The sequence below is a fragment of the Coenobita brevimanus genome, chromosome 47, assembly GCF_032717465.1.
Source record: "Coenobita brevimanus isolate Jiangsu-jjx chromosome 47, ASM3271746v2, whole genome shotgun sequence".
Lineage (NCBI taxonomy): Eukaryota > Metazoa > Arthropoda > Malacostraca > Decapoda > Coenobitidae > Coenobita > Coenobita brevimanus.
In genome coordinates, this window is record NC_137000.1 from 26613248 (window position 1) to 26625345 (window position 12098).

A 12098-nucleotide genomic window follows, 5' to 3' on the forward strand; every position below is an offset into this window, starting at 1 on the left:
TATCTATCTGCCTATTTATTTGTGGGACTATTTCAAATTTAATGTATGTAGGTGGTGGTTTGGTGTTAGCTAAAAGTAAGTATAATAATATTGAACTGGTTAAACATTTCTGAATGTGTAGCTTCGTTTTAAAGTAAATGTAGAGAAGAGTACGGTGATAATTATGGAGAGAGAGAGAGAGAGTTTTAAGAATTCCAGTGTGACCAACAAAATACACGCCCAAGCCTTTCTTATCACAACTTATTACCACTCCAAGCAGCCCTCCCTTCATGTCACACACACACAATTTACCCCTCCACTTCGTTCTCAGTCCTCCTCTCCTCAGTCTTTCGCTAACGTCGCTCCCTGTGACGATAGACACACAGACATACTAAAAATTGGGTAAAAATAACATAGAAGTAAGGAGAAAAAAATTAAAAGTGTGTGTGTGTGTGTGTGTGTGTGTGTGTGTGTGTGTGTGTGTGTGTGTGTGTGTGTGTGTGTGCGCGCGCGCCCACTCTTTTCCGTGCATGTCCTGCGTCTCTGTTTTTTATTATATGTCGTTAAAATTTCGTATCTAACATGCTCATCATTATCTAACATACTCATTCGATCAATGTTACTTTGTTTCTTCAAAATAAAATGTAAATGAGGCCACAAATATTACCGTATATTGTACAGGGGGTACAGAATGGTCAAGACTGGGGGGGGGGGTGGCAAGGGTTGTTTTTAAGTCCTTCACCATTATGTCTTCCTCGAGCTGAGTAAATGCTTCAGAGGGTAGCAAGAAGCAGTGGAAAAAGATGTCAACACTGAGGAGATAAAGTAATCAGAGAGAGAGAGAGAGAGAGAGAAAGAGAGAGAGAGAGAGACTAAAATGCAAAGGCTGCTTTTATTTTTCCTTCTGGTATCCAACATGTACATATTTCCACAAATTATGCACCCTTCTTCACGTCCATCTTTATCAGCCTTCTGCTAAACTTACCCTCCTCCTTCATACTCTATTTTTAGTCGCGTCTCCTGGCGTGCATGTTGGCGGTATTACACAGATTTCAGTAGTGTCGCCGCCACAAATTGCCTGCTAACAGTTATAATGGATTTCTTCATTCTTGCAAGAGGACGGTACGCGATATACGGAGTCAGGATTGCGGGGTACAAATGGTTCTCCAAAATAGTGTCATTCACCTCGCTCACCCCTCTTAATCATCCCTCGCCTCCGCCTCACTTTTGGCTTCATTCTTTATACCCTTCCAGCCTCTCTTCCTTCTGTCTGTTTTCTCCCTCAAATACCTCTTTCTCACCCCCTCCTCATTCTTCTGTGTCTTTGTTTCTCCCCTTTCTTCCAACTCTAGATCTTTCCTCCACCGTTTTCCCACTTTCCTCCCCCCTTCCCTCCCTTCTGCATTTTTTCCTCCATATCGTTTCCTACTCTCTTCACGGGCCGACCAGACTCATAGATAGAGTTTGTTTTCTCCTTGTCCCTGTTGATTAAGTAGTGCATGTGGGGATTTGGATGTAGATTCGATAGTTTCTTGTATTTTTCTAAGGGAAGGTTGGTATTCAGAAAAGAAGTTGAGTGTCTACCATAACGATATTCGTGCGGTCGGTAGGCCTTGGGTTCTTACTTCTAGTTGCCCTCGTAGCACCTCTCCCTAACCGATTTATTTAGTCTGCTGCACCTGAATAGCCTCTTGTATGTTACCAATGCAAACGCTGTCGAAACTAGAAAAGGTGTAATTAGAATACAAGAGGACTTTTTGGTGTAAACTATGAGAATAAATCGATTAGGAAGAGGGGCTACGAACATCCCAGAGTCACTTAGAATGTGGCCCTTTATTCTAAGCCTACTAATGTTTCCTCCCTTTGATTTGTCTCCTATCGTCCTTATGCTCTTCTATGTCATTAAAGTTTTCTCCTTCTGTTCATTTAATCCTTTTGACCCGTTTCCCACTTGCGCCACCTCAGATTCCTCGGTTCTTCTTTCGACTCTTACCATCATTCTCTTTCTCTGTCACCCTCTTCCCCTCACCTCTCTCCGCCTCACTCTCCTTTGGCTCACCCCTCCTCTCATTATATATCTCTTCCTCCCTTCCTACGCGCATATGATTTAACAGCTTCCTATTATATCATATCCACAATCCCATCTCCTTTCCCTCCTTGCCTTCTCCCCCTCGTTCTGTTCTGTCTTCCTACTCCCTACCCTCCCTCTCCATCGCTCCCTTCCCCAACCCTGCCTCCATCCTGCCCTCCCTCTTTACCCCCTCTCTTTTCATCTCTTTCCTCCTGTCCTGTCCCTTCCCTCTTTACTGCATCCCTCTTTCCTCCTGCCCTGCTCCTTCCCTCTCCCTCCTCTGTCCTCCCACTCCATTCCTTCTACCATACCACCCCAATCCATCCTCCGATGTCTTTGTCTTCCTACGCATCGTGTTTGACGCTTCCTCTTCTCTCTTTTTTTTAATAACTTCTTTTCCATCTAATTTTTCTGCCGTCTTCTGCATATGTCTCCACTCTCTCTCGCGCCCTTCTTTCATCCCCCTCCCTCCCGCACCTCCCCTATCTCTTATCTCCCCCTCTCACCCCTCTCCCCTCTATCCCCCTCTCTCTTTCTCTCACTTTTTTCCTTGCGTCCACCAATCGCCCTCATCCCCCTCTCTCTTCTCCCTATTTTACCCCCACCTCCGCCCTAGCTCTCATTCCCCGTTTCGCTCTCTCTCTCTCTCTCTCTCTCTCTCTCTCTCTCTCTCTCTCTCAGTTAATGACCTGTTGTGAGTCCCCGGGATCCTGATATTAATCGTCAACACGTCGGCCATCAATCAGTCAAATCCTCAGCTCTGTTTCTCGCGAATTTTAACGTGGGCATCGTGTTGCAAAATCAGCCTGACTTATTGCAGGAATCACAGCCTCATTGCAGCTTATTTTGCATTTTCGTTTTTCATACGTAATCCAACATGAAGGCGTTGAGAAAGGAAGAGGAGGATTTTAATGTGACAGTCATCATCGTCATCATCATATTCATTGTTACTTCTATCAACATCATCTTCGTTCCTGCTCATATCTTCATCATGGCCATCATCATATTCGTTCTTACTCCATCATCATCATCATCATATTCGTTCTTACCCCAGTCATCATCGTAGTGCCTATTCCATCTCCCAGTCATTTATAATTAGGATAGATATTGAAGAGGAGTACAGAAACAGTATAGCAAGGAGTAATACCTAACCACCGTAATTTTGGTAACCCTTTCAGACGTAGTAGGAGGAATACTCGATCTAATACCAGTCTTTTATTCCTACTTAGAGAAATCCAGGCTGTCGAAAGGTGAAGGATAATACCACAAACATAGAAAGAACCAGATACAATTTCAGCCGATAGCATAAATAACCTGTGAAAAAAAAAAAACTAAGACATGGATTGGCAATGATTACTGATTATTAACGGCGCATTGGAAATTGGGCGGTAATTATTAGAAGCAGAGGCAGGAAAATTGTGAGAGATATAGGTGTTGGTAATTATGGGCAATGGATTCTGGATAGTCATTTTGCCATCTCGTGTCAGCCCACAGCAATTACACGTTGGTTCAGGGTCGCTGGCTTTCTCATTACCCACTCTACACCACCTCGATATCCACACCACCTCCGTATCCACACCACCTCGATATCCACACCACCTCGATATCTACACCACCACGATTTTCACATCATACCGCCTCAGCATTCATATCATACTGCCTCAGACACACACCACACCACCTCAAAATCCACATCACACCATCTCAGCATCCACCCCACACCACACCACATCAGCTTGTTACACACCACACCACTTCATTATCTACATCACACCACCCCTGCTTCCCCTGTACACCACCTCAGTATCCACATCACTCATTATCCACACCACATCACCTCAGAACCCACATCTTATATCCTCAGTAACCCCACACCACCACCTCGGCATCCACATCACACCACCTCAGTACCCACACCATATAGTCGAAGATGATTGCAGTCTGCTGGCGGTGGTAGTAGTGATAGTAGCCTAGTGGTAGTGGTGTCAGTGGTGGTAATGGTGTCAGTGTGGTGGGTATGTCAGTGGTGCTAGTGGTGTCAGTGGTGTTGTCAGTGGTGTTGGTGTTGTCAGTGGTGTCGTTGTGTGGTGTGAGAGTGGGTGTTTTGGGGGGATACACCGCCAATAAGGTATCCCCGTTTTATTACCACTGGAGGGATTACTATGTTATTAATCTCGCTTACACTGCCCCTTATTTGATCCCCTCTCTCCTCTTCCTTCTTTCCTCTTTCTTTCCTCCCTCCCTTCCCTCTTTCTTTCTTTCCTTCCTTCCTTCCTTCCTTCCTTCCTTCTCTCCTCTATCCCTTCTTCTTTTCTCATTGTCTAACTCTCTTCTTTTCATCCTTCTACACTTTCCTTTCTCTTCTCACCTTCCTTGTCCTCATTAATTTCTTCTTTAATCTCTCTCCTGCTTTCCTTCCTCCTCTTTTTTTTTTTTCATGTCTTCATTTCTCCCTGTTCTCTCTTGTTTTTCTTCTTTTCAGGCTTTCTTTACTCCTCAGTCCATTCTTAATTTCTCTTCTCCCCGGTTTTCTCCTTTCCTTCTTTCCTTCCTTCCCTTTCTTTCTTCCTTCTTCCTCTCTGGCCTTCCAATCACCTCTCTCTCTCTCTCTCTCTCTCTCTCTCTCTCTCTCTCTCTCTCTCTCTCTCTCTCTCTCTCTCTCTCTCTCTCTCTCTCTCTCTCTCTCTCTCTCTCTCTCTCTCAGCAATTAAATATCCCGTACACACTTCGCCATCCATCCCGGGCTAAATAACGAAGCAGCCATATTACAACCTGGAATACCGAGAAGAAGCATGATCATAGTGTGGGGTTATGTTGTGGCGTGTCCTTGCAACATGGTATATGGGGCATTAGAGAGATTGCAACGGTGAACACTCCCCCCCCCTCCGCCTCTCTCTCTCTCTCTCTCTCTCTCTCTCTCTCTCTCTCTCTCTCTCTTAATCTTGTGAAGGAAGTGTGTGGCTGGATGTGAACTAATCAAGAAAGTTGCACTCGGTTACTGTTGGTGTCCTTGGTTATGTGGTGATCTTGTATATTTCTTAGGCTTTTCCCAGTCACACCCAGCTCAGTCGTGGCTGTATGTGTTTTGGTTAATGCCTTATGCGTTTCAGTTATGGTGTCTCCCTCCTACTCCTGTGTTATTTCTTTTCTTCCTGTGTGGTTCGTGGTATTGTAGTGTTGGTAATGACTGTTCTTGCGTGTTTTTGTGTTTCAGTTATTGTTTTTGTCTCCCTATCCGTCTGTTACGTCTTTTCTACCTCCCAGATGCACAGTATTCTAGTGTTCTTAATTACTACCAGTTAATGTTGTGGGGGAGAGGCGGGTAGAAGAGAAAGAGGGAGACCGAGAATGAGGCTGAAGTAAAGGTTTGGGGAGTGGAGGGAGGCTGTGGCAGAAGAGAGTGGTTACTAGTTGTTACTACAGGCTATAGATAGATAGATAGATAGATTCATTGTTCACCGCAGAAAAAGAAAGAAAAAAAAAAAGGCGTTGGGAGCAGCTGCTCCCACCCACTCATAAGACGACATCTTGCCGGGCAGACCAGGGTCCTCCCAGGACACAGGTCAAGCTGGGGAGTTGCTCCTCTTCGCCTGAGGTGCATCGCGTCACCACGGGTAGGCTCACCCCTCCCCCACAAACATTGCCTCATGCTTAGATGACATTACGATACTACGATAGCATCCACATACCACATGGCAGATACAGTATGCACACTGCAACAAAGTACCTCAACACACCTCAGGCATGGGATGAAGACAGCAGGCTGATGATCACTGCAGCCAAATCCACCACCACACTCATCGCCAGAAGCTACCAGGAGCACAGGTACACTCTGAACATCACAGTGAACAAGGTACCTTGTCCATTCCCCACCCCACTAAGATCCCTGGAGTGTCATATGATGCTTGGTCCACCTTCAAGGACCACATACAAGATATGAAGAAGCAGCCACCCGTCCCCACCTCAGTGCACTCAGGGCACATATAGAAGAACAAATTTAGGGCAACAAAAAGAAACACTCTCCCTACGCGTACAAACAATATATCAGATCAGTGATGTACTATACCTCCCCGATATGGGCCCCATCCTACCACCCACTGTACCACCTTGCAGATTATACGGAACAACGCCCTACGCATCATCACCGGCTGCTGTCTTGATATGAGAGGCAGACAGTTTTACCTGACAGCCTGTGCTAACACGCAACACCCCATTTATTACACGACAGAGCCAGACAACACAACTAGGCACTAAAACAATCACCATGCAGATATTACTAGACCCTCGTCAACACAGTGCCACCTCCATGTAATCGAACGCTAGTAGCTTAGATGCAGCCTTCATTGCTCACATATATACACACATATCTGTTTGTATCTGCCAATCTATCACACACACACACACACACACACACACACACACACACACACACACACACACACACACACGCTGATTGTAAGTTTTAAATACAGTGTGAGCATCTCGAACTGAACGGTTTGTAATTTTGCCTTTTTTTTTTTTTTCATAGCAGGGACAAGTTTTTCAGACTTTCAGCCTTGGATTCCTCCTTTTTTTCTGCATAAGAATTACACATCTCTCTCTCTTTTAAACATCTGGTAATTCCAAAGTTATAAATGCCTCTCTCTTACTCTTCATCTTCCAGCCAGTCAAACACGCTGATAAAATTCGCTCCAGGTCTTAGTTCCACATCCCACGTGATAGGTAATAGACAGGTAGATAGATAGGTAGATAGAGTGATAGATAGATAGGTAGATAGATAGTATGGGGGACTGTATTAATCAGAGGAAGGATCTGAGACTTCCCCTCTCCCTGGTTGCTTCCTGTAATTGAAAGAGATGATTTTTTGCTCATTTCTCTCTCTCTCTCTCTCTCTCTCTCTCTCTCTCTCTCTCTCTCTCTCTCTCTCTCTCTCTCTCTCTCTCTTTCTCACGGGGAGCATACCGTAATGGGGTTCCTGGAAGGTGGTGGAAATAGAAGTTACGATGTTGTTATTCTGAGAGAGAGAGAGAGAGAGAGAGAGAGAGAGAGAGAGAGAGAGAATGTTTAATTTTCCTACTGAGACATTACAGTTTAGACACCACAGGAAATAAAAAAAAATTGTAACAAAAATAAATAATAGAGAAAAAAAGAATCTGGCCTCTAACTAGAAAGAAAAAACTAACGCTAAGACGATCCCATTAACCCTGAAGGAAAGAAAATGTAAAAGAAAAGGAAAAGAAAAGTCGGTTCTTTATTTGTGTGTGTGTGTGTGTGTGTGTGTGTGTTGTAATTGAATGGTACATTAATAGCCAAAAGTGGAGGATGATTAGTGGGGATGTTGACCTGATGGGAGAGAGAGCGGAGAAAAATAATAATAATAATAATAATAATAATAATAATCTATATTATAATGATCCGATTTTTGTATATTTGTTTGTACCGTAACACAACAAAAACGGCACAACGTATCGCAATTTTTGTAAGAGCGAAGTGCCGATAAAACGCTCTAACTTGAATAAAACAATATCCAGTCCAATCGGGCCACCGGTTTCCGAGTTATGACACATTTCTGGCCTTTTGCTTCGGATTTAGTAGTTGCGTTTAGTGGAGGGGATGGATTCGTCCTCGGTCCAGCATTGATATTACCAGCATGACAGATGAGAGAAGAGTGACGTGTACTGTATGTTGTATTATCACTCTCTCGCCTCTCCTTCCTCCCTCCTTGTACTCCTATAATTGCATACTGTAATGCCGTAATATAATTTAGTATGATAGCAAACACTACAATCCTGCCTGCCTCTCTCTCTCTCTCTCTCTCTCTCTCTCTCGTTTTTTCCCTCCTACTAAACGCCCAATCCCAGAGTTCACCCAATATAACCGCAATGAGGGGACGTGGTATTTTTGCCTCCTAATCTCATGCCCATTACCATGAACTTATCCTCTTTCTTGGCTGTAACGAATACGGTTATATTTAGTTCTATCTCCTGTCTGTATTTCCGTATTTCAGTCAGACCTGGGGATTTGCCCGTAGCTGAATGAAATCTTCTGAAGTTAGCCTAATTTTGGAGTTCACCTGGCAGTGTTGGGGTGAGAAGACTAGGGCGATATTCTTGTGCGATGGAGAAGCTTACTAACACCTCATCCTTACCGGTTTATTTCTGTATCTGTTTCTACTAACACCTATCCCTTACCGATTTGTTTCTGTATCTGTTTCTACTAACACCTCTCCCTTACCGGTTTATTTCTGTATCTGCTTCTGCTAACACCGCCTCCTTACCGGTTTATTTTTGTATGCCCTTACACCCCTTCGTTACCGGTTTATTTTTGTATCTACACTTACTAACACATCTTCCTTACTGGTTTATTTGTCTCTGCTCCTACTATCGCCTCTTCCTTACTGTTTTTTTTTTTTTCTGTCTCTGCATCCTTAGTTTATTCTTGCATTTTATTCGTTTAATGTATGGCGACATTAAAATGATACTGGAACCAAAAAAGACAGTATTAATGGGTAGTTAAGAAAATAAATCGTTAAGAAATAGGTGTTAGGGAGCTTCCTTACTCTACGAAAATACGGACCCAGGTTTGTATGATCGTCTTTCCTTTTGCCTCATTTTCCATTGCTTTACCTGGCTATTGTTTTCCTTGATGTTGTGTTCTGTTTCTATTTTGACCCATCTATTGTTAGACACTTAATCCCAGGCTTCATCCTGCATCCCTGTGTTGAGAGGACCAGGCCTTTAGAATTTCCTTCACTGTTACCTCAGGTTGCCTTTGTTTATATGTCTATTTTTTTTTCTCAACCAGATGTTTCTTTTTCCAGACGTTTAAAACGAAAGTTGATCAGAAGGACCTACGATAAGACGTCTCCAGGCTACTCTCATCACAAGCCGTCACCACTGTCTCCAGCCACTCCCAAATCATCCTCCCTCAGGTACGCTTCCAGGTTGTATGCTTGACACACATATCTTGATCCAGCGGACATTCAACTGTTATCCCTTTATGTACGGTCAACAACAAAAATTCTGGAGGCATCAGGACTTATTTTGTTGATTGTACACTCATATTCAGCAGTGTTCGTGTGTTTTCCGCATCTCTCATATTGAATACAGTGTTCGTGTTCTTTCTACTTTTGTCATATACTCAGTATAGTGTTCGTGTTATCTGTGCTTCTCTCATATATTAAGCACAGTGTTCGTGTTATCTCTACTTCTTTCATATATTCAGCACAGTGTTCGTGTTATCTCTACTTCTTTCATATATTCAGCACAGTGTTCGTGTTATCTCTGCTTCTCTGTTCACCGTCGTATACAAAGAACATCCACAGTGACTCTCTTCTCCTCTTACCCTATTTTTCATACTAAATAATTCACATCTAGATTATGCTGATTTGTGTTCCCTTCGCCCTAAAATGACTGGACTTCATCGCCATTCATGAGGGTCGCTACTTTGATTCTGATCTGTGGTATCCCAAAGGAGTGCACGCTTGAAATGAACTTGTCCCTCTTATGTGTGTGTGTGTGTGTGTGTGTGTGTGTGTGTGTGTGTGTGTGTGTGTGTGTGTGTGTGTGTGTGTGTGTGTGTGTGTGTGTGTGTGTGTGTGTGTGTGTGTGTGTGTTTCAGTGCTTTCGTTATTTTTTATCAGTTTGGTAATTTTTCACATAAAGGGTTGCTTAAATCACCTGTTCATTACCTCCGCCATGGAGGTTATGTTTTCACCCCTGTCCGTTTGTTTGTTGATTGGTTGGTTTGTGAGAAAGATTACACAAAAACTACTGGACGGATTTCCACGAAACTTGGTAGAAGAATGGGCCTTGGCCCAGAATACACCTCATTAAATTTTGGTGCGGATCCGAATAATGGTGTGGATCCAGGATTTTTTTTTTTTTTTTTTTTTCATGTTAACATTGCTAGATAGGGCGTTGGCGGAGGTATGCGCTCTACTGAGTGCCGTTCTAGTTATATATGTTTACTGATTTTTTTCATGTTTATTTTGCTTATGTTCGTTTAAAAGGTGATGTATACATTATATGTTTATTGTTTTTTTATATTTTTCTTAGTTTTCGTAATGGGAATATTGCTGCACGGATCATCTTTTTATTATATAGTTTCATTGGCTTCTTTCGTACGTTTCTTTTGCTTATTTTTTAAAACTCGAGAATTTGATTTCGTGGACTTGAATAAAGCGTGACGAGGTATGGTTTGAATAATGAGTGAATGGACGTGTGGACTGACTGGTGAACAAATAATGAATGAATGAAGACGCAGCTTTAACGAGTGAATGACGAGTGAATGGAGACATGGTTTGAAAAATAAGTGAATAATGAGTGAATACAGGTGTGGCTTGAAGAGTGAATGTAATTGTGGCCTGAATAACGAGTGAATAATGAGTGAAGGCACGTGTAGCCCATTTCTCTTAACACTGTGATGGTTTTTTTTTTGCTACTATATTTTTATACTACCTGATTCATTAGCAGTAGTCGGAGTGAGGTGTTGATGATGATGGTGTTGGTGATGGTGATGGTGATGGTAATGGTGATGGTGGTGGTGATGATGATGATGACTGCATTAAACTTGATAACGTAAACAGGGTATGAGGGAAACAGCGTAGGAAGAGAGAGAGAGAGAGAGAGAGAGAGAGAGAGAGAGAGAGAGAGAGAGAGAATAAATAAGTGGTGGAGGAAACTTAAGTATATGTGTGTGAACAGGGGAAAAAAGAAATAATTGGAGGGTAAGATAGAGATAATGATAGAGGAGAGAAAATTACGAGGAAGGAGAGAGAGAGAGAGAGAGAGAGAGTGAGAGTGAGTCTGCACCACGCAAATTTGTTACCGTAATCACTTCATCATCACATAAAAAAAATAGTTTAGCTAAATATGGAAGAGGAAAGCAGAGCTAATGATGATGATGATGATGATGGTGACGTGAGGAAATAAAAAGAAGTGTGCAGTATGATGATGATGATAATGATGATGATAATAATGATAATGATGTTAATAATGATGATAGTAACGTATGAGGAAATAAATATAATGAAGTGTATAATAAAACCAGGAAGGGAACAGATGTAATCCAAGATGGCGGTACACGGGAGATGCCAGGTGAGACTAATGAGGTGAGGTGAAGGTGTGACGAGGGGCAGAGTAGCCAAGGGGTGACATTCAATCAGCCAAGTTAGCTCCGCATCATTAGCAGGTAATTACACCGGTGCCTGTGGGAGGGGGATCCTGTATTTAACCCCTTCCCTACGATATATTTCATTTTTATTTGATATTTCTGTCTTGTGGTCTATATAAAGTCCTGTTATCCTTTTCAGTGCGTTGACTTTTTCTTTTACTTAATTCTTGTTATTTGTGGCCGAAACCACTTGCTTGATAGCTCCAGGATTCGAATCATAGTGCGGACAGCTTGCGCCCATTGACACAAATTCTCACCCACCTTGTATGGATGAATAGGTAAACCTGGAAGCCGGGAGTAAGGATATTCAGCTAAGACATTTAAGGTGAGGGTGACCAGTTGCATCTCCCTGAGCGCCATTTTGTGAGCATTGAACTCCAGCCATCTTTCAGACTTAAACCCTTATGGGCTACATCTGGTTGGAGTGTCATAACCCACTTCACCTCCGGCCGTCCATTTGTTGACTGTGCTTGCCATTCAGTGTAATGTATAAATGATTTCCAGTATATAAGGAACCATTTGTCTGGTCACTCAGTGCAGAGTCCCCTGTAGAAAGCACTTCATCGAGTGAGTGGATGACGGGAGGCCCCACCTACCACGTAATCAAGTGTACAGGTGATAATGCTGCGGCAAGATCTAACAAGGAAATATGATATCAGGTGACGTGGGCTGGGATAGAGGATGTGTGCATGTGGCGTCAGTGATATTTATAAACCGATACGAAGCTGTGAGAGCGACACATCCACCTGCTGAAGTAGAATGCTCCTGATAACCGGTGATAAGGGAATGACGTCAGACGCAGGTGCACTGAACAGCCCTATTGTCTCTGACGTAGGAGGAGTCGCAGTATATTCTCCTAAGCGATTTATTTTTT